The sequence below is a fragment of the Sabethes cyaneus genome, chromosome 3 (assembly GCF_943734655.1).
Source record: "Sabethes cyaneus chromosome 3, idSabCyanKW18_F2, whole genome shotgun sequence".
Taxonomy (NCBI): domain Eukaryota; kingdom Metazoa; phylum Arthropoda; class Insecta; order Diptera; family Culicidae; genus Sabethes; species Sabethes cyaneus.
In genome coordinates, this window is record NC_071355.1 from 156263811 (window position 1) to 156286118 (window position 22308).

Below are 22308 nucleotides of genomic sequence, written 5' to 3' on the forward strand. Positions count from 1 at the left end.
ATTCATACTTATATTCCTCGTCATAGCGGATTATGCATTTGTTTGCTCTCTGAAAATTGGTATAACGGAAGAGAAATGAAACCTTTTGTCTTTCCACTATATGAAAATATAGTATAAAGGTATAGGCAACCCTTCGGAAAACCGAAAATCGAAAGAAGGCCCAGTGGGACGAATGCCAGGTACCATTCGACTCAGTTTAGAAAAATGAGCATTTTCTATGTGTGTACGTATGTGTGAAACACTTTTGATTGAGCCAAATTTTCTCGGAGGTCATGATTCACGATTCATGATTTTAGTATCAAATGAAAGGTCCAGTTGACCCATAGGTCGCTATTGAATTTTATATTCATCGGACTTTTAGTTCAAAAGTTATATATAAAAATATGAAAAATACGACGCTTCATTTTCTCATAGGTCCCTTAACCGATTTTAAAAAGACTGATTGCATATGAAAAGGGAATCTTCTCAAACTCTCAACTTCCGAATTTCATGATTGTGGTTTGAAAGTTGCATAAAGAAATGTGACAAAAAAGTATTTAAAACATGTTTTTGTAACATAAAAGCATTCATTCAAAGAGAAAAATCCTACAATTTATTATTGTGCCATGCAGCATTCATACGAGTCCAATGAAAATTCATATTTAAGTAATAGTAATCCCGTACCTAATTATAAATTGAAAATAAGCTTGTGTAACAAGGAGGGATACAGAGATGAGGCAATGACGAAAAGATGGTGGTTCAAATTGCTAAATTAGAACCGTGTGTGGGAGACGCAGAAAAAACCACGCTAATAATTTTCGCGTGAAAATCTACTTATTAATCTTGATAGATCTCAAACGAAAACGAAACCAAGTTGCTGAAAATCGGACAATTCATTCAGAAGTTATTCAAACTTTAACACTTAAGCACCGTATAATAATTAACGGTTGCAATTTGCAATTTAAAAATTTGCATAGAAATACAAGAAAGTTTTTTGATTTTCCCAAAAAAGTGGCTTTTTTACCTCATTATCAAGTGAGGCCCGTCGATTTCTGAACCTAGCAGTTCTTTTTTTATTTTAATTAAGTCAATATTTGATGAAAAAATTAATAAAAATCAAAAATAGAATGATTTACTGTTTGACAGATATCAGCCAAGCTGAATGATTGACATGATGTGAGAAGTTCTCTCCCTCTCTTCTATCTTTCTGATAGAGCTCTTCATTTTGACCGAGTTTTTGACAGCTCCCATATGAAACCTGTATCGTCCGATGACCATAGTTTATCTCTATCCACTGAATTGTCTAAGATGAGCTGAGAAGAAAAGCGGTTTACTTATAAGCTATCGTCTTATCCCCAAAAATTTTTTTAAATAAAAAAAAATACTTTTTTTTATTACTTTCACTCGTTGAATTTAAAAAGCCTTCTTTTGACGATACAGCTACATCATATCTTATAATATGCGAAAATTTTTATACCGCTAAAGTACCCAATTGTCATTTTATTCACTTGCTGTTACTCGCAATCGGACAAGCAAAGCAAAAAGCGAAGAAAAGTATTTCATTTAGCCATATAGGTAGAGTGGTGTATAGGATTGTAAATATTAATGAGTTGATTTTTTTTTTTTTTTTTTTTGAGTGGTTTTAACCCAAAGGGTCATTCACCACAATGAGTTGATTTTTCCATATAAATTTATACAAATTTTGCGCATCAATGGATGCTTTTCCAATCAATAGATGCTAGAGCTTAGAAATTTTATATGAAAAATATGAAGAAAAGGTTACTAGTAATTTTGACGATACCATCCTCAAACATGTTTATGGCGCCGCTTTACCACTATTTTTTTGATTCCATCGTTTCCTAAACCCTCTAACGGGCATCATCATATAAACGATACAATCAAGCTAATGACTATTTTTTTATGAAAGTACATTCAAAAGAAGCTCAAGTTTTAATTTTCATGCAAAAATAATTAACGGAAGGAGCGCCAACTAAGAAAAAATCTAATTTTTCTTTTTCGTTATTTTTTCAAATTCAAATATATTGCAAAAAAATTGAAGTCAGTGAAATTTTGAGTTCAATCATTTTGTTCTAGATATCCTTTTTCTTCAAAAGTCTAAAAGGAAATACACTGAAGTCGCGGTTTTTTACGCGGTTTTTTACGCGACTATTTTTACACGGTTTTCGGAATTTACGCAGTTTTTTACGCGGTTTTCGGAATTCACGCGGATGTGCTCAAAACGTTTATTTTTTCGCGTAGTGTTGAAATCCACAAAGTTTTTTTTACGCGGTTTTCGGAATTTACGCGGTTATCGGAATTTACGCGGTTTTGATTTACGCGGGACGTATCCTGCGCGTAAAAAGCGACTTGAGTGTATACGCGCAAAAATTATTTTTCGTAATTTTTCTGAATTCTTGTTTTTGAAGGATGATAACTCTTGAACGCATGGCCAGAATGTTGTTGTATTAATATCGAAATATCAAGAAATCTGTTCTGAATACCATTTTCATGTTGTTAATTCAAAACAAGCTTCGTATGTGGCTCTGAAGCCCAAAAGTTAAGCTCGTCTGTAGACTCGTTAAAGGTTTAATTTCTAATTTTCTATAATTATTTAAATCAGCAAAATTATTTTTTGTGTTTACGTATAGATACGTTTCTAACATGTAAATATTATAAAACTTAATAGGGTGTTGATAAAATAAATTAAATGACGCTCACAAAAATTTACGCTGGCGTGCATAATTATTGCACGCAGTACGTTTATGTGAATTTTACTGTTAAATAATGATTTTGAAATAATATGGAACGGATATTTAAAAATGTAGTCAACTTAATTATAGGTGCTCCTGAGAAAATAGAAAATAATTATTGTGGCAGTAGAAAGGCCACGTCATACCACTAGGTGGATTAATTTGGTTTTTTTCATATATCTTTCCTCGGTAGACCTCCTCCTCCTTCTTATCCCCCAGCCATTTGCACAACTATTATCGGTCTTAATGCAAGAGAAATGTAACCCCTTTTACTTATTTGGAGCATCCCTCATGTTAGGGTCCGCCCCTCCTCTTTTGCCAACCACCCAGTGTTGATTCCCTTATAAATGTGTCAAAAACTGATTATTGATAAAATTGATTGATTTTCTTACAATTGCTAACGTTTTACGTTTAAATAGCCTGACAAAAGCTCACGCAAGTTTTTTGACACCCTGCTGTAAGACGTAGTTCTACGTCTATAAAAATATTACTTTCGAAATAATCTACAACTACAAACTTTTTTTTTATGAATATACCGGCATCATTATTTTTTTGTCATTTCGCATGTATGTGAAAATTAATTGATACCTACCTATTTAAGCATATTTTTGCAAGTGAAATATTTTGTGTTACCAAAATCGGTCCATGGCAGAATCGAGGTATGCCAAATCCCGAAGTCCCGCTGTACTCATAGGTAGCATTATCCATTTAATCAACCAATAAGCATAATTTCAAACGGAAGTTAAAGCTAATATAATCCACAATTGTGTATGAAGCATGATTGTGACTGGCTGTACACACAATTTGCATAGTTTGATGGAATATATTGCAACAAAATGTATTTTAAACTATATTTAAAGCAACAAAACTATATTTAAAGCAGTAAAGTTTGCAGCGTAACACGTGCCTGAATCCTTTGACATGAACTTTTGTTACGGATGCTCTCATCGCCATACTTGAATACACTAATGTTGATACACCAAGTCTGAGGTGTCAGGTGTATTCAAATTTCTTTCTTTTTATTTCCATGAACTTTTCGAGTTCTTGCACCATCTGCGTTATGTGTAATCGTTTTCCAAAACTGAACTTACTCATGCTTTACAACTTTACTAGCGAACGATACGTTCCGGTAGCATTCTTGTCAATGCTGACAAGGAAATAGTGAAGCAAAACTTTTTACATATGGAGATTGAAAATAAAGCTGCATTTCAGGCTTTTTTGTTGTTTTGGCACAAACCTCGTGCATACCATTGTCGGAATGGACGGAAACTTATTTCTACATCCAGCGTAGCGATAAAATTGCTTTATTTCACACACCATACGCGCCGTAAAAGTTTGAGGTTCATACAGAATCTTATTTTCACTAGTCAAACTGTGGTTACAATTACCCAAATTGGTTTTATGTCAGAGGCCTCCTGAGAAATGGCCTGCAGGTACTGCACGACTAACGCCATCAACAATTCCTATTTGACTCAATATATAAACTTAGGTACGCTAGTATATCTGCTTTTTCGTTCATCCGAATGTTTTATCGATGGGATATTTATTGCTAAAACCGAATAAACAACAATAAGAAATACTGCAGGAGATTGAAGTTAGTAACAAAATAATATTATATGTAGAAGAATCAGTGATTTTATCAGTATTAAGATGCAACGATTATTATGAAAACTCTAGGTACTGAAATATATTTTCTAATTTGTTTGTGTAAAAGGTAACTTTGCTTGGAGCTACTCAATATTTTTGATTTTTTTGTCATTCGCTCCAAACATATCGATTTTTGCTGCAGGATAAAAGCTATGCGCTTATGTAACCAGTAGTACGATATCGAACATAAGCGTTCAATTCTGGTGCGCGTATCCACATTGACTGTATGATCATATCGGGGTGGGAGCCTTACCGTCTTCCTTACGATTTGGTAGGTCGGGCCAGCTTATCGGCTCTCTCAGCAGAGAACTCATGGTCGAACGGTACACGATGAACATACGAAGCATAAGCAAAACAAGAGAATGCAGAAAAGTGCGAATGAGATGTGTCTACTGATAGATGCATCTGTGGATGAAAATTGAAAATAAAAACACATTTCCTTCCTGTACGGCGGGGGTTGTTTTGGCTAGCGGTAGATATTTGTAGCATTATTATCGTTACTACATTGTTTATGTCTCGTGTCGGTAGTGGCCGTCATTACATTTTGACGAAGCTCTTCTGCTCGGATGTTTCGAAAAATTTTATTTTTTGAAAAAATTATAGGGTTAATTATAATGAAAGCTCTTGTGGATAAAAAAGAAGAAAAAAACTTCAATACGGTAGCTGTACCGGTTTTGGCCATAGTTGATCAATCTTTGAAAGTTATCGATTAGGTTCAATGAAAAACAAATAAATCAACTTTGTATCTCTGTATCTGTTTGTAATATTATCAGTAGGCCATTATAGTTGTAATCTTTGTGATGCTCGAGTTTAATTGGGTAAAATATGCTGTTTTGTTTAAATTTTTGTCTAATGAAAGGTCTCTGCTGGGTTCCTATTTTGGTCATAATGTTCTTGTATTCACCACTCCGTGTTTTTATCGAGCATGTATAGGTCAAGTCGCTCGAAAAAGCACGTTTTTGTCACGTTATTTTTGTTTTTAAATTGAATGAAATTTTGGTGATTTGTTGGACACCATGAATCTATTCTGTTGCATCAAATTTCTTGTGAGGAACGTGCCGATCGAGTTTCAGATGCTGATAACTGATACCCGGACATGCAAGGACTCATTTCCTACTACACGCTTTTTTTCGTCAAGTTACTTTTCAGAACGGTGAGTTTATTTCCAAAAAAATCTTGTCTTTAAAACTATACTTTTGATTAAAATGACGTATTAGGAAAAGTTGTAGAAAATTAGCATACCTAATTCAGAAATACACTGAAAGAACTCTGAACTACCCCCTTTTATTTGGCTCATTTTTTTAAAAAGATAGTTTAAATTATGTCCTAAAATCTGGCAAAGAGTCATACGTAACTCTGTGCCAGATTTTAGGACATACTTTCTGATTTTTTTGACAAATCTCAAATATTATAAATTTTTCAAAATATTCAAATTTTACATTTTTTTGTAAACTTGAAGCGAAATCAAATTCTACTCATTATTTTGAACAATTTTTTTATATTAACTTTTTTCTTAGGTCAATCCAAGAAGAGGTTCACTAGGTATTGTAAATTTAGAATCCAAAAATTATGTAGGGTATGTTGCTACATCATCGTAATTGCCTATTCCCGTCCTATCCAACACAAATTATTTAAAATATCACCATTTTTATGACACACAATGCAAATAGTTATTCCCTAATATTTTAGTTAGTTGTCTATCATACGCGATCAACCAAAGTGAGCTGACATCTATTTAAATGCTTTTTATCATTAAAGAAGTCCTACCAGCCAAATTTCCTACGTTTTTTCGTGCGACGAAGAAGACAATGTCTACTAATTGTTTCAATTTCCGTCATTCATAAATAAAAATAACTCACGCAAGGCATTGTCGTTATTCTACAGCCAGGAAAACTTGCCTGACCTGCAGAAATTTTGTAGAATAACATTTGTCATGCCGTACTACACAAATACATGCGCGTTAGCTTCGTAAACATTGTTGTGATTTTTAGTTCGGACGATGAAAAATTTTGGCACGACGAATTTTAGAAATAAAGTCAGTTGCGTAATTTCAATAATATTCTCTTTTCAGTGATTTCAAAGTTCACTGATCGGAAGGTAAGTGTGTTTTAGTCAAATCAGCACAAGAACTTTTGGAGTATTCATTAAATCCATCCAACAAATGATGAAAATTAGAATGGGTTTACTTATTACGACGGGAACTAGAAAAAAAACCCTATTCCCGTCATTTGACACGAAAATCCAAGACCATTGTAACCTTTATGGATTTGAACCAAACTTTGACAGATTGTTTATTTTAGGTCAGAAAGAAAAAATCCTAGATTTGGAACAATGGCAACACCTCCAAGGTTGGGAAATGGGTGGATAATGCGCAAAACGGACCCGATAACGGTCCTTAGCCTCTTATCCAGCAACTCCTATCCCTACCTCCACGTGATACCAGCCGAAATAGGAGCAACCTTACTCCACTAAGGAGGTAACAAACCCCGGTGGAAACTAAGGTCGTAAACCAACAGATAACGAGGCACAGCGTTGTCTCGACACTTTAAGATGACAGCCCCATTGCAAAATTTGATAGCGTAAGCCCTAGTACGGTTACCTATCTAAACTCACCCCACTTACTCGAAACATTCGGCATAGACAAAGGCGATGAAATAATGTCATGGAATGGAAACTTGGTACCTGGAACTGCAGATCCTTAAATTTCGTTGGTGGCGAAAGGGTGCTACTTAGGGCTGTCTAACCGGTAGTACCGGTAGTACCGAAACCGGTAATACCGGCCAATTTTTGGATACCGAAATACCGGTTTTGGAAAGGCAAAAAACCGGTATTTCCGGTATTTTCTAATCTGCTTGTTTTTTCCAACTCCTTATTCGAATAAGAACTAAATTTGATAAAAGATTATAAAACTCTTAGAAAAACAACTTGGTGTTAATGCCGACGAGATTCTTCGACTACTTACAATGAAGAGAGTGCAATTGTGGGTCAAATTATTTTAGCTCTTGAACCCGTTTTAGGCACAGTAGAGTAACTTTGCTGAAAAAATGTTTCATTGTATGAGCCAGACGTTGCGTTTCAACTTATTTTTGAACAACTTGATATTCAAAAGCCACCAAATTATTCGAAGCTATCAAATAACGAATTTAGGAAAAAAGATCAGGGCTCAGAAACGTCTTTTACAATAGTAAATTGCAGTGTTGGGCACCGCTAATTCGCTAACCAATTCAATTTGCTCGATAATCGAGGAAATTTCGCTAATTACTAATCGCAAACTGCAAATTACAGCCACAGTTTATTTTTGAACATATCACAACAACTTGCATTGTAATCTATCACTGTACAAATTATTACTAATTTATCTTTATTACATGGCTTTTCTTAATAAAACTAAGATCAAAACCTATAATAATGGATAAAATGTTCTACAGTTTATCAATTTCAAAATTAACAGCGGCAGTTCATTTGGAATTTCGGATCAGCAATAATTTGGCTAGTCTGAGTATGAATTATGAAGCCTAATTAGCGTTTCGCGATTGCCCGGTTAGCGAAGTAGCGGTAACACCACTGGTAAATTATTATTCAACAATGAAGTAATGAAGCTTCAGTTTTAACAGAAGCACCGCCGCCTCGTTTCAAAATTGGCTTCAATCAGCGTCAGTGAAACGATTTTCACTTCATCATGACGACCGGTTTTAAAGTTTTATTTGTATTTCTCTATCAAATATTCAGAAAAAGGTCAGCCTAGACTTTGAATGCAATTGAATTGATTTTGAGTAACATTTCCTACATTAATCTACTCAACACCGACAAATCGTGCATGACTGTCAATCGTCATCGTTTGACACAGTCAGTAGCCTCAGCTGAAGCTTGCTCGAAACGTTCTGTTCAACAAATTGAACAAGTCGCTTCATATATGAAGCGAATGTAAGGGAAAGTTAGCTTCATTTATTTGTTTCGACGATGCCGGGCTCTGATCAGAATACGGGAATCTTTGCGCGTTTTGAGCATTCTTGCCAGCAAAGGATCTGCCAGGAAAGAATTTGGAATATTTTTCAAGTCTTTCGAGTGATACATTGATTACACAAGGAGATGAAATCTGCATCCCACTATCTTCGAATAGTGGGATTGATAACAGAGAAGAGAAGGTATTTGTGAACGATGATGAAGAGGATGGCGTTATGCAGGAGTTCCGGTTTGGGGATGGAGAAAAAATTGTAGAGAGGCTGTAGGCATTAATTATGCTGGAAGCAACAATACAAGATATTTTGTAAATAATTAAAGGAGGGTCTCTGTAATTGCTATCTGTCTACTCACCTATGAAGATGTTTCCAACCAGACGATCAAACAAGGAAAAAGAGCGCGGCAAGCTCGCAATGCAATTTTATACACCAGATCTTACTACTACAATTAAACGCCAATAAGGAATTGAGAGTAGTACAGGGTGTATCTTACACGTTTATTTATTCACATCTTACATATTCCCCCACCAATATAATCTTCCAAAGGTAGCAGACACAATTTTCCAATTGATCGTTTGATTTCGCCTTTAGAGGTTAATAGAGTAGCCACCCGTGTATTTCCATCAGGACCTGGGTAAATCTTAACCACACGGCCAGATATCCAAGAAAATGGCGGTAGGTTCTCATCCTTCACTAAACAGAGCTGTCCAATTTCAAGGTTGGGCTGCTTGACTGAAAGTCTCTTTGCTCGTTGCTGAAGGTTGTTCAAATATTCCATTTTCCATCTATTCCAAAACAATTGCGTATTCTTCTGAACTTCTTGAAAACGAGAAAGTCGGTTGCTTGCTGTTTGAGTTACATTTTCGTCCGGAAGTGCAGTGATCGGCCCCCCAGTCAAAAAATGTCCAGGAGTCAAAGGATCCAAATCTCCAGGATCATCTGACATTGGAGAAATTGGTCTTGAATTTAAACATCCTTCGATTTGCTTCAGAAGAGTAAGCATCTCTTCATAAGTGGGTACCATTGATCCGAGAACTCTTTTCATGTGGTGTTTAACGCTTTTTATACCCGCTTCCCATATCCCACCAAAGTTGGGCGAACGGGGGGGAATAAACTGCCAATCAATTCCTTCACTTGTGCAAAATTGCTTAAGTTCAGGTTCCACTTGAGAATTAAAACGTTCTACGGTCTCTTTTAATTCGTTTTTTGATCCTACGAAGTTGGTTGCGTTGTCACAAAAGATAGTGTGGCTAACACCCCGCTGACTGCAAAATCTTCGAAGAGCCGCAATGAAACACGCGCTTGACAGCCCACTAACTAGTTCTATATGAACTGCTCGAGTCGCCAAACAAATGAACAGTGCCACATATACCTTTAAGCATTTATTAGTTCGTACTAGGTTTTCCTTTATAGTGAAGGGTCCTCCGAAATCCACTCCACAGCACTGGAATGGCTTTGAGGGATTCATACGTTCCTTTGGCAATTGTCCCATTATTTGTCGAAGGGTCCTGGGATCATTTTTAAAACATGTCATACATTGGTGTACAACTTTTCGTACCAGACTTTTACCATGAAGCGGCCAAAATCGCATTCTCATCATATATAGCAAAGTCTGCATACCAACGTGCAAATATTTGAGATGATAGTCTCTGGCTAGTAGAATAGTCAGGTTGCATTTGGAAGGAAGTACGATTGGATGTTGCTGATCGTAACTTAATCCAGCTGCCTGGAGCCTTCCCCCAACTCGAATAATTCCACTTTTGTCTAAGAAAGGACTGAGGGTAAGCAGTGTGCTTTGCCTTGCAACGGGCTTTTCGCCTTGTAAATTCTTTAATTCCGGCAGGAAGTGTTTTCTTTGTGCCATTTTGATTATTTGAATTTCGGCTCGTTTTAGTTCGGATAAATTTAGTGCTTTGAACGATCTTTCCTCTGTCGGTCGTCTACAATTGTATGCAAATCGCAAACAATATGCTGTAACCCGCTGCAGTTTACCGAAACTGGAAAAGCGATTCATCAATGAATCATCAATGTCTTCTTTGAAATGTGGTTCCTCTGGTTGAGGCGGTTCAGTTTTACTAGTGAGTACCATTCTCTGTGAGTGGTCATTCCAATCTCTTTCTGATAGAAATTGCGGTCCATTCCACCAAAGCCGACTCTGGATGAGCTTTCGGGTTGATGTTCCCCGTGAGATTAAATCCGCTGGATTATCTTTTGAGCGGACATAATGCCATTCGCTTGATGGTGACTTTTGTTGAATAGTTTCAACCCTGTTAGCAACAAATTTCGGCAATCGATGAACTGATTTGTTAATCCATTCCAAAATCACTTGGGAGTCTGTCCAATAATAAATTGCGTTGATTGGAATATTAATAACGCCTCTTACCTTTTCCATCAGCTCTACCAGCAGTGTAGCTCCCCGTAATTCCAGCTTAGGCGCTGTATTGAGCTCGTTCTTGTTTTTCTTATTAGAAGGGGCTACTCTAGACTTTGAGCACAGCAATTCTGTGTGGATTTCCTTTTCACTAATAGTCCTCACGTACACAACTGCTCCATAAGCTCGTTTAGCAGCATCAGCGAATCCATGTAGCTCTACACGATGGTTTCCATCAACAACTCTACGTGGTAGTGTGATTCCGCTAAGTTCTGACAGCTGTTTATAAAACCAACGCCATTGTTTCATAATTGAATCCGGTAATTTTTCATCCCAATTGACCTTTTCAAGCCAGATATCTTGCATTAGCAGCTTTCCGTTTACAACAATAGGTGATAGCATGCCCAAAGGATCAAAAATTCGTTGCACTTCTGCCAAAACATTTCTCTTTGTGATATGTTCGTAATCGTTTACTTCACTTGAAAAACCAATTAAGTCTGCTTTTGGGTTCCATCTCAGTCCCAAAATTTTAACAAATCTTTCCTGGGGATTTTCAGTTTCTTCACAAATAAAGTTTGATTCCCACTTATGTAGTTCGAATCCTGCACTGTTCAGTATGGTATCGAGTTGTGTTTTAATTAAAATAAGTTTTTCTACATCGTCATGTCCAGTTAGAACGTCATCCATATAAAAATCATTCTCAAGAACTTCACAGGTTTCTGGGTACTGTTTCTTAAATAAGGTTGCAAGCTCCTTCAAACACCGTGCCGCAAGAAACGGAGCTGAACATGTTCCGTATGTTACTGTGTTTAAGCGAAATGTGCTAACAACATCATTGGTTGAAAATCGCCAAAGTATCAATTGTAGTAGACGGTCTTTTTCGTTGACGATAATTTGTCTGAACATTTTTTTTATATCTGCTGTGAACACATACCGAGGCCAACGGAATCTTATTAGAATATCAAAAATATCTTGTTGAATTGAAGGTCCCGTCATTAATAGGTCATTTAATGCGACACCACTGGAAGTTTCCGCTGAGCCATTGAAAACGGTTCTGAGTTTTGTAGTGCTACTTTCGGGTTTTATTACTGGATGATGCGGAAAATAATACCTGACTGTATCAGATTGTATTTTGTCATCGCTGATCATTTCCATGTGACCTAAGTCTAAATAATTCTTCATGAATGATATGTATTCATTTTGAAGAATCGGGTTTCGTTGGAATCTTCTTTCCAGTTGGAAAAGTCTTTTCAGAGCTGTATGCCTGGATTCACCTAGCTCATTGGCATTTTGTTTTAAAGGCAGCCTTACAACAAACCGGCCATTTGCATCTCGTTCGGTGGTTTCGACAAACAATTGTTCGCAGAGTATTTCTTCTTCCGACCATTTCTGCATGTACAAATTAGTAATTCTTCCATTCATAAATTGATTAACCTCTCCACTTACTCTCATTCGTGTGACATCTCCTCCTACCAGCCACCCTAATGCACTGTTCTGTATAGCTGGTAAATGTTGGGCCAGTTTTTTATTTCCTGTACGCAGAATGTCAAACATCACTTCTGCACCTAACAGCAACTGCACCGGTCTGCTGCTCAAATGAAACTCTGGATCTGCCAAATTTATATCAGAGAGATCCCATTCACTGATATCTATATCCTCCTGTGGCAACGGCCCAGTGACATAATCTGTAATCAACACTTGGATGGTTTTCTGATATTCCGAGATTTTTGCTTTAATAGTTATGCACGCCTGTTTTTCTATTTTGTGCATACTATTTCCAAGCCCTATTATCTTGGTCGTAGCATTAATTATTTGAGCCCCGCTATGTTCAATTAACTCGGCACTTGCAATGTTGGATTGCGAACCAGAGTCCAATAGGACCCGACATGGCACAGGCGGGTTTCCATTAGATTTTACTTCCACTAAAGCTGTTGGGAGAAGTGATTTGTTTGGCCAGAAGTGATCAGACTTTTTTTGATATTCTGTAAGCATTTATTAAAAATTAACGCAATATTTAGTTAGTACATATTCATGACAAAGGATTCCAGTTTACTCACGACTCTCGTGACGGGTATCTCGACCATTTGTTCTCTGTGGTTTTTCTCGATGTATGGTTGTATGATGTTTACCACCACACTTGAAGCAGCCTCGGTTGCGACACTTGTCTGCCGTGTGGTTTGACTTCAGGCAGTTAAAACATAATGCGAATCGTTTAATCAACTTCACCTTGTCCTCCAATGACTTTTGCTCGAATCGGTGACACTTTCCCACGTAGTGTTCTGCTCCACAGGCAATACATCCTAGCGCGTTATCAGTCCTAACGGTCATGGTTCTTACTTCTGGGCGATACTTTTTCTGTTGATGAAACTGATCCGATGTTTTACGCTTTTTTGGCATTGCATCTAACATTTGACATCTGTCCAACACAAATTGTTCCAGTTGATCATATACGGGAGGCGAGGTTCCTGATATGGAGGATTCCCATTCTCGCCGAGTTGCTACGTCTAGTTTATTCGACATGAGATGAATAAGAACAGCATTCCACGATTCGACTGGTTGATATAGTATTTGCAAGCATCTCAGATGTTTTCTAGCTGAATCAAACAAATAGCGTAAAGCAGATGCAGATTCCTCCTCCACACCTTTTAACTCAAAAAGTTCCTTTGTGTGTTTTTGTACTAGTAACTTGGGGTTATTATAGCGTTTAGTAAGAAGCTCGTATGCAATAGCATAATTCGATTCGGTGGTTGGCAGCGAGTCGATTATTGCTAGGGCTGTTCCTCTAAGAGATAATTTTAAATATTCAAATTTCTGAATGACAGCCAATGATGAGCGATTGTGGATCATTGCGTTAAACTTGTCGTACCATTCGAGCCAATTTTCACTGTCACCGTTGAAAACTGGCAAATCGACCGACGGAAGGCGTACATTGTCTCTACCTGTTGATTCTGACGTAGTTTTCTTATTGGCAATTGCTTTTTCAAACAGTGCCAGTCCGCTCACGTACTGCATCTCAATCGGATCTCGCTTGATTGTTTCGTCGGGAATCCATTGCTCTAAATAACTCTGTGCTAAATCAAAATTTTTGTAGCACTCTTTTAACATTTCTCTTCTAGTTTCCAGTGAGAAAACATCGTTCTTATAGGACTCAATATTCCCGATTATTGCATTGATTCGATCAACTGCATGATCTCTTTGCATCGCGTATCTGTCCTGTTCCGACTGAACTACAATAACCGGATGGTTAGCTAGCGTATTAATCTCCTCCATGTTATTTGCGTTAAATCTATGAAGTAAACCAAATATTACTAATACTGGTCTCCTGTTATCAGTCTGGTATAAATGTTTTGTCAAAGGCACTAGTAAGTTGAGAAAAATACACCACAAGCACTGACCCATGCGTCAGCCTTGTTTTCAGATGATAAACACAAGCTCATGTAGTCATTCAGCAACCCGCGTGTTGCTTCAATTGAAATATAGACGACCCTCGTGTCATCCTAAATTCTTACCCACGTGTTAGAATTATCTAAGTTTGTTTTTATATTCTTATTGGATTATGTCTCACGAAGAAATGTATGAACTGAACGACCCTCGTGTCGTTCCAACTAGAAAGCGATGACCCGCATGTCACGCATTTTCACTTGGTTTCTAAAAATCTTGGCTAAAAATCTCATCGGACTACTATTGCCTTTGACTCAAACACACAATAACCGTTATCGTTGCTCCTTTGCGTGCACGACGCATCCGGCTCGAAGGACCACTTTATGTAATTGCTATCTGTCTACTCACCTATGAAGATGTTTCCAACCAGACGATCAAACAAGGAAAAAGAGCGCGGCAAGCTCGCAATGCAATTTTATACACCAGATCTTACTACTACAATTAAACGCCAATAAGGAATTGAGAGTAGTACAGGGTGTATCTTACACGTTTATTTATTCACATCTTACAGTCTCCCTACTATAAATTTGAAGAAATGAAAGGAAAGTTCCTGATGTGCTTAGAGTCGTTCGCTAGACATCGATGAAAGCGGAAGTTTTTTCAATTGTTGGAAGTGTTGGCAATGAAATTCGTTCTATATTAAGGGAATTAAATCGCTAAGTGTATTATATCTGCTTCAATTCTATTTTGCAAAGCAACAATACTGAAGCTAATGTTTCAAAATAAAAAGATTTACTGAAAAACATTGATATTTCTATTGATTTCGAATAATCTGCCAATACCGGTATTCTACCGGTATTACCGGTATTTTCTACGCCAATACCGAAATACCGGTTTTCACCAAAAGCGCCCAATACCGACAGCCCTAGTGCTACTCGATCAGTTAGAACCCCGAAGGTTTGGCATCGTGGTATTGCAGGAGATCTGTCGCAAAGGCGAGAAGGTGTGTAGGATCCGTGGCGGCAAAGCCCAATTTTTCCAGAGTAATGGAGTGACCAACGAGATGGGAACGGGCTTCGGAAAGCGATTAACGACAGGATGTGCATGTTGAGGATAAAAGGCCGTTTCTTCAACTACGCCATCTTAAACGTGCATTGCCCACACGACGCACAGTGGTCCGAAAGTCCAAAAAGCTGGCAGAAATGTCAAAACGATCTCCTAGAGGATAGGTGACTTCTGCGAAGTTGGTTGATATACTCAGGAGATCTATATGAAATCATTGAACTAGTGCTTAACCCTTAAATTATAAGTTAACTCTTTAATACACGTTTTTACCATAATATAATATTAATTATCGGTTAAGTTTTTCAGTAATGGTTGAGTTGATTTGATAACTCTCAGTTGCCTTATAAGGCACTGAACGGTTGGATAACATTACATTTTCATTTTATTGGATTGTTATCCTATAATTGCTTAAGTACTTTTTTTATAGAAAGATGTTTTCACATTTCTGCGACTCATTCGATTTTCCCAGTACATTTGATTCAGCATTCTAATTGCACCCGAATGATTTTATAGACAAGCTATTTATTATTAAATATGTTTTCAAATAAAGAAATACAAATAAAGTTCAAATTCAAAACAGACACTGGTGAAGCCGGCAAGTCGTAGGCGAAATACGTATCGGTCTGACTAATGAAACCACAAATAAAAATTAACCAGAAAAACTTTCTTGTAATTGCTTTGTTTGCGGCCTCTACTATGCCCTTGATTAATTAATATTAGACTTCTACTTTCTTCCACTGAAAAGTATGAAATTATTTTTTTCATATTTTATTTATTGTATTAGATATATTGATAATAGCTACGAATTTAGACTGGAGTATACATTAATGTAATGTAACATACAGCGAACGATAATTACAGATCCATGATTTGTTTCGCTGTTGTGTCAAATTTTGAATACTTTTGATTACTTTTTGAATTAAACATTAGTTTTAGACCTTGTATATCCTTATCGTAAAGGGGTCTTCAATCTAAAATGCAAGCCTAATAATAAAATGTAATGGGAGTACTATGTCTCCTGTAAATCCTGTTGAAATGAGCCTTTGCATCAGATGTGCCTTAGAAGCGCGTCATTCTGTTTCGATATTCCCGAAACAAACTCAATTGTTGTTTTGCGCTACGAAGCTTTCTTTGAAGTATACTCCAAAATCAATTTATTAAACTATATTAATGCTTGTCCCTTTCATTTCCACGATATCCTGGAATAATCAATGCAGAATAATCAATGCCTACTATCATATATTGAAACCATTGCAAGAATTATTAAAAAATCAAATTTGCTTACATGAATACGCACATCCTCTCTAAGATTTGTCTTTACTTTCTTAGTTGCAGAAAGTTGCAGCCAAATTTAGGTTTAATCGGTTCCTTACAAGTATGCCTGCATACTAAAAGTAATATGGCAGCGGAACTCGACGGGTTCCATAAGTTACGACTGTCAATTCGAAAGAGTTTAGATATTCGTCCTCATTTTTATCATAATCAAGCCACCCTCGGTGAACCAATAATATTTTAAATTAGTGTAACCTTCTCAATAATATTGAAATAGATGTCTTTCAACTAAATATGTCATTGTTTACGATATTTATGCAACGTTTGCTACATAGCTATAAGAAACAACCATACGTGTTTTTGAAAAGATTTCACCGGCTTAAATGTTATTCAACAAGTTCAGAAGGCTATAACTTTTAGAAAACTAAGAAACGAACAACCAAAACGAGGATTTAAGCTCATATGGGTATGTAGAAGAACGCTTTTGAGTTATTTGATCAATTAAAAATACTTGCAAAATGGGGTTTCTGCCAACTATTTTGATTTTCGGACCACTGTGCGACGGTAGATCCGACGACGAGAGGGAACCATTCTATGCGCAGCTGAAGGCAACGTACGAAACTGCTCACCACGGGACATCAAGATCGTCATCGAAGATATGAACGTCCAGGTCGGCAGGGAAGCAATGTGTAGACCGGTGATTGAGTCCATACCACACCGACATGATAACGGCCAGCGATGCATCAACTATGTAGCTTCCCAAGGCTTGGTGATCAGAAGCACTTTCTTTCCCCATAAAGATATCCACAAAGCCACCTGGAGATCACCTGACCAACGTACTTCGAACCAAATCGACCATATTCTCATCGAGAGCCGGGTTTTCTCGAACATCACTAGCGTACGCTCCCTACGGAGTGCGGATATCGATTCGGACCATTACCTACGAGCAGTACATGTGCGCTGAAACTATCGATGGTTTATACCTCACGACAAAGCCGCCCTGCTCGGTTAATCATTTGGCAATTAAACAACCCGTTAATTGCCGAATACTACGCACGCATACCAGATGAAGCTCTGCCTTCCTCTGTGGAGCTAGATGCTTCGACCCTCGAAAACGGATGGAGTATGATACGCTCGGTCGTCAACGAGGGTGCAACCGCGGTGCCAAAGGGTGTCCACGGTAAAATTGCAACACAATCAAATTGCTCTAACTTTTGAACCGTTGGTTGGGTAAAATCAACTGAAAATTTGCAAGTTCAAAGTGCATTTTTGCATTGCATTGTCTATATTGTGTGAGTGTTTTTTATCAGGTGCGCATAGATATGAAAAATGCCGTCGAAAGAACAGCTCGTTTGCGAAAACGTTCTGCACAAGTGCATCGAAAATCAGAATTTGTCTCATCGGGCCATCGGTAAAAAGTTGGGAATCCCAAATGTTACCTATTGCAAAGGATAAGTTTGATGTTCCAGAGAACCTCCGAAAACAGAAAATGTCGAACTTTGCCAAGAAATTCTTGATTTGGCAAGCAATTTGTTCATGGGGAAAGTGGGGTACACCTTTCGCGATCCCAGGTACAGGGATGGAAGATCAGTAATTTTGATAAAATCTGTGAGTTATCGCCACACGCACAGATCACGAGCCGTACAGATCATGACAAACAGTGAATCTTCAGCGTTGATCACAAGATTTTGTTCTCTAAACAGTCTCAGTAGTCGATCACAGTGTTACATCTTACTTAGCTGCGAGACAAAAGGTCACACATGTTGTTTGTATTGTGATTCATACGATGCACACAACCAATCGTCTGTATCTGTTATATTTACCAACGCAATCATGCAATGAACATGATCTAACATGAAGTTTGTCATAATCTGGTCGGATCGCGACAAAGTATTTGTCGCTTACAAGTAGTGATGTCAACGAATCTGAATCTGATCGCTTCTATGATCTTGATCGCTAGGTATCATAAACATACACAGGTGTGTTTGAAAGAGTGTCTCTAAAAGCGATTTCTTTCTCTTATGAAGTCTCTCAACTGTCCTTCGATCTTATGGTAGGATTTGACTTCATGTCATTGTGCAAAGGCCGTGCTGGAGTGGCATAAGACAAATAATAGTGATTTCGTGCCGAAAGATCATAACCCCTCAAATACACCGGTGCTGCGGCCAATCGAGAAATACTAGACTTTTATGAAGCAGAATCTTCTGAAACATCCTAAAGTAGTAAAAACAGTCGAAGAAATGATGAAAGTATGGGTAAATATGCAAACCATGTTGATTTTGAGGTTGTGCAAGATCTCATGGATGGGATTAAGGCCATAGTACCGGCATTCAGATACGGAGGCGAAATTTAATAATATAAAAACGCTAAAACAAAGTTTAATAGTTCTACCCGATGCCCTGAAAGTTTGGCGACAATCGGATAAAAACTCGAATTTTGCGAATTAATTTTGTGTATTGCAATTTTACCGAGGACACTCTTTAGGTGTGGAAACTCGAGTGCATGAAATGATTGGTTTGACGGGGAATGCCAACCTTGGCCAGACCTTGGAAAAACTATCCAAGCATACCCACGAGAGAGAATTTGGTCAAGTATCGACGAGCGCGGAATGAGTTGACCACGATTCTGAGGAGGAAAAAGCGCCAGAAGAAGGACAGAGATCGTGAGGAGGACGAATTAGAACAACTATTCCGGGCTAATGACACGTGCAAGTTTTACGAGAAGGTGAACCAAACTCGAAAGGGCTACAAACCTAAACCTGACATGTGTAGGGACGAGGGAGGGGATCTAATTACAAACGAACGCGAGGTGGCTGTCCGGTGGAAGCAGTTATTCCAGGAGCACCTCAACGGCGATATAGCAGAAGGCGACGCAACGGAAGTGCCTACAAATGACAGCAGCGTGAAGATCCGTCGAGAAATTCGTCAGCTGAAGAATAATAGAGCCGCCGGAAAGAACCGACTGCCGACAGAAAGCTACAAAAATGGTCAAGAACCGCTAGCACGGCACTTCATTGGATAATTTCTAGTATTTAGGAGGAGTACAAACTACCGGATGAGTGAATGGAAGCTGTAGTCTGTGTAGGCTAGATTGCTGTAATTATCGCGGCATCACGTTGGTCAACGCCGCCTACAAGGTGCTCTCCTAGATTTTGTTGCGTCGTCTATCCCCGATAGCAAGAGAATTTGTAGGTCAGTATCAGAAGGGCTTTATGGGGGCCCGTGCTACTATGGATCAAATTTTTATTCTCCGACAAATCCTCCGCAAATGTCGAGAGTACAACGTGCCCAAGCATAATATTTTACGATACAGTTGAATGCGAACAGCTATGGCAGATAATGCACGAGTGCGGTTTTCCGGACAAACTGACGCGGCTGATCAAATCTAATCTGGAGCGAGTAATGTGCTACGTGCGCGTTTCGGGGACACTCTCGAGTCCTTTCGAATCACGCAGAGGGACTGTCCTGTATGTTATTCTATATCGCTATTGAAAGAGTGATCCGGCGAGCGGGCATCGAAATGAGAGCAACGATTTTCAGTAAGAGTAACCAATTCCTAGCCTTCGCAGATGACCTTGACATCATTACTAGAGGCATTACGGAGGCAATCTACGCCAGACTAAAAACGGAGGCTAGAACGATAAAGATACAAATCAATGCGTCGAGAACCAAATATATGGTGGGAAGAGGCTCCAGAGAAAGCAACGTTTGCCTCCCACGAACAGTGACTATTGACGGTAATGAACTGGAAGTAGTTGATGAGTTCGCATATTTGGGAGCTCTGGTCACCATTTGCAATGATACGATAAAGGAGATGCAACGACGTATTGAAGCTGGAAATCGAGCCTTCTTTTCCCTACGCTACGATCAAAGAGCAAACGCCGCCGCACAAAGCTGACGATGTACAAAACACAAATGAGATTAGCAATTCTCTACGGACTTGAGATAGTAACTCTACTTACGGAAGACATAAGTGCACTTGCCGTATTTGAATTTGCGCCGTATTTATATTTGAGTAAGCAAGTAAGTAAGTAAGTAAGTAAGTAAGTAAGTAAGTAAGTAAGTAAGTAAGTAAGTAAGTAAGTAAGTAAGTAAGTAAGTAAGTAAGTAAGTAAGTAAGTAAGTAAGTAAGTAAGTAAGTAAGTAAGTAAGTAAGTAAGTAAGTAAGTAAGTAAGTAAGTAAGTAAGTAAGTAAGTAAGTAAGTAAGTAAGTAAGTAAGTAAGTAAGTAAGTAAGTAAGTAAGTAAGTAAGTAAGTAAGTAAGTAAGTAAGTAAGTAAGTAAGTAAGTAAGTAAGTAAGTAAGTAAGTAAGTAAGTAAGTAAGTAAGTAAGTAAGTAAGTAAGTAAGTAAGTAAGTAAGTAAGTAAGTAAGTAAGTAAGTAAGTAAGTAAGTAAGTAAGTAAGTAAGTAAGTAAGTAAGTAAGTAAGTAAGTAAGTAAGTAAGTAAGTAAGTAAGTAAGTAAGTAAGTAAGTAAGTAAGTAAGTAAGTAAGTAAGTAAGTAAGTAAGTAAGTAAGTAAGTAAGTAAGTAAGTAAGTAAGTAAGTAAGTAAGTAAGTAAGTAAGTAAGTAAGTAAGTAAGTAAGTAAGTAAGTAAGTAAGTAAGTAAGTAAGTAAGTAAGTAAGTAAGTAAGTAAGTAAGTAAGTAAGTAAGTAAGTAAGTAAGTAAGTAAGTAAGTAAGTAAGTAAGTAAGTAAGTAAGTAAGTAAGTAAGTAAGTAAGTAAGTAAGTAAGTAAGTAAGTAAGTAAGTAAGTAAGTAAGTAAGTAAGTAAAGGAACATCTCCTTTTTAGAGCCCCTTTTAAAGACCCGTTTTTGTTAACATCTCCTATTTTCTTCTATTTATTGATCCGTATATGGGTCATTTCATCTCTTGCGGTTGCAATCGACCATCAGCGACTTCATCTAAAGTCGGCGAAATTGTTTATTCCGACCACACAATCAATTTCCCAAAGTTTTATACCGATACTTTTTCTATGGGTTTTTGGCGGCACATTCGAGTCAACATCATATTGGTAGTTTGGGAGATATGGCGTTTTCCATATGTGGGTCTTTACCAGATCAATCCGGTACTCAATCACAATGGTCGGCTCTTGGACCTTATTTTCGCTAATTACTCAGTATTGGGAGCCTGCGCAGTAACTAACGCATTTGACGAGCCTAGCAATATTGACCCTCACCACCCTCCAGTTATGGTTAGTTATGACAAGCCTGTCGGTGCTTTGTTTGTTGACGCATTCGATTCAACTGCACTTGACTTCCGACGAGGCGATTTTGATGCAATTGAAGCAGCCCTTTATAATACCCTTTGGTCCTTTTTGACTGAGAGCTCTTATGTCAATGATGTAGTTGCTGGTTTCACTAGCACTATTCAAGAGTTAATGTTGCAACATATTCCTCGGATTCGGCCACGCCGCAAACCCACTTGGGGGAACCGGGAATTGTGCCAACTTAAACGTCAGAAAAATGCCTGCCTGTGTGCTTTTTACACATCTAGAAGTGCGCGGAATCGTTATTTGTTCAAGTTGGCTTGTCAGAAATATAAAACCCTGAACAAAAGTCTATATCGCAACTACGTGCGTAATACTGAGCGTAACCTCCGCAGCAGCCCGAAGAATTTTTGGCGATTTGTTAATTGCAAACGGAAAGAAGGTGGTTTGCCATCTACAATGTTTATGAATGATGAAGCAGTCTCTACCACCGATAGTAAATGTGCTATGTTTGCAAAATAGTTTATGAATATGTTCAACTCGGATTCAATTTCGCTAGATAGTGTAACCGAGGCTTTGTCTTTCGTTCCAAGAGATGAAATTTCGGTTGAATCTTTCTTGGTCACTGCTGAAAACGTGGCCAATGCCATTCGTAGTACAAAACAATCATACTGCCCG

General features: G+C 37.8%; 1 protein-coding gene across 1 annotated transcript in view; it reads left to right on the forward strand.

Annotated features, from left to right (window-relative positions):
* The window catches only part of LOC128740311 (anoctamin-8), a 61884-nt gene that overhangs the window by 3210 nt on the left and 36366 nt on the right, over positions 1-22308 (forward strand). The gene's annotated exons all lie outside the window — the stretch shown is intronic.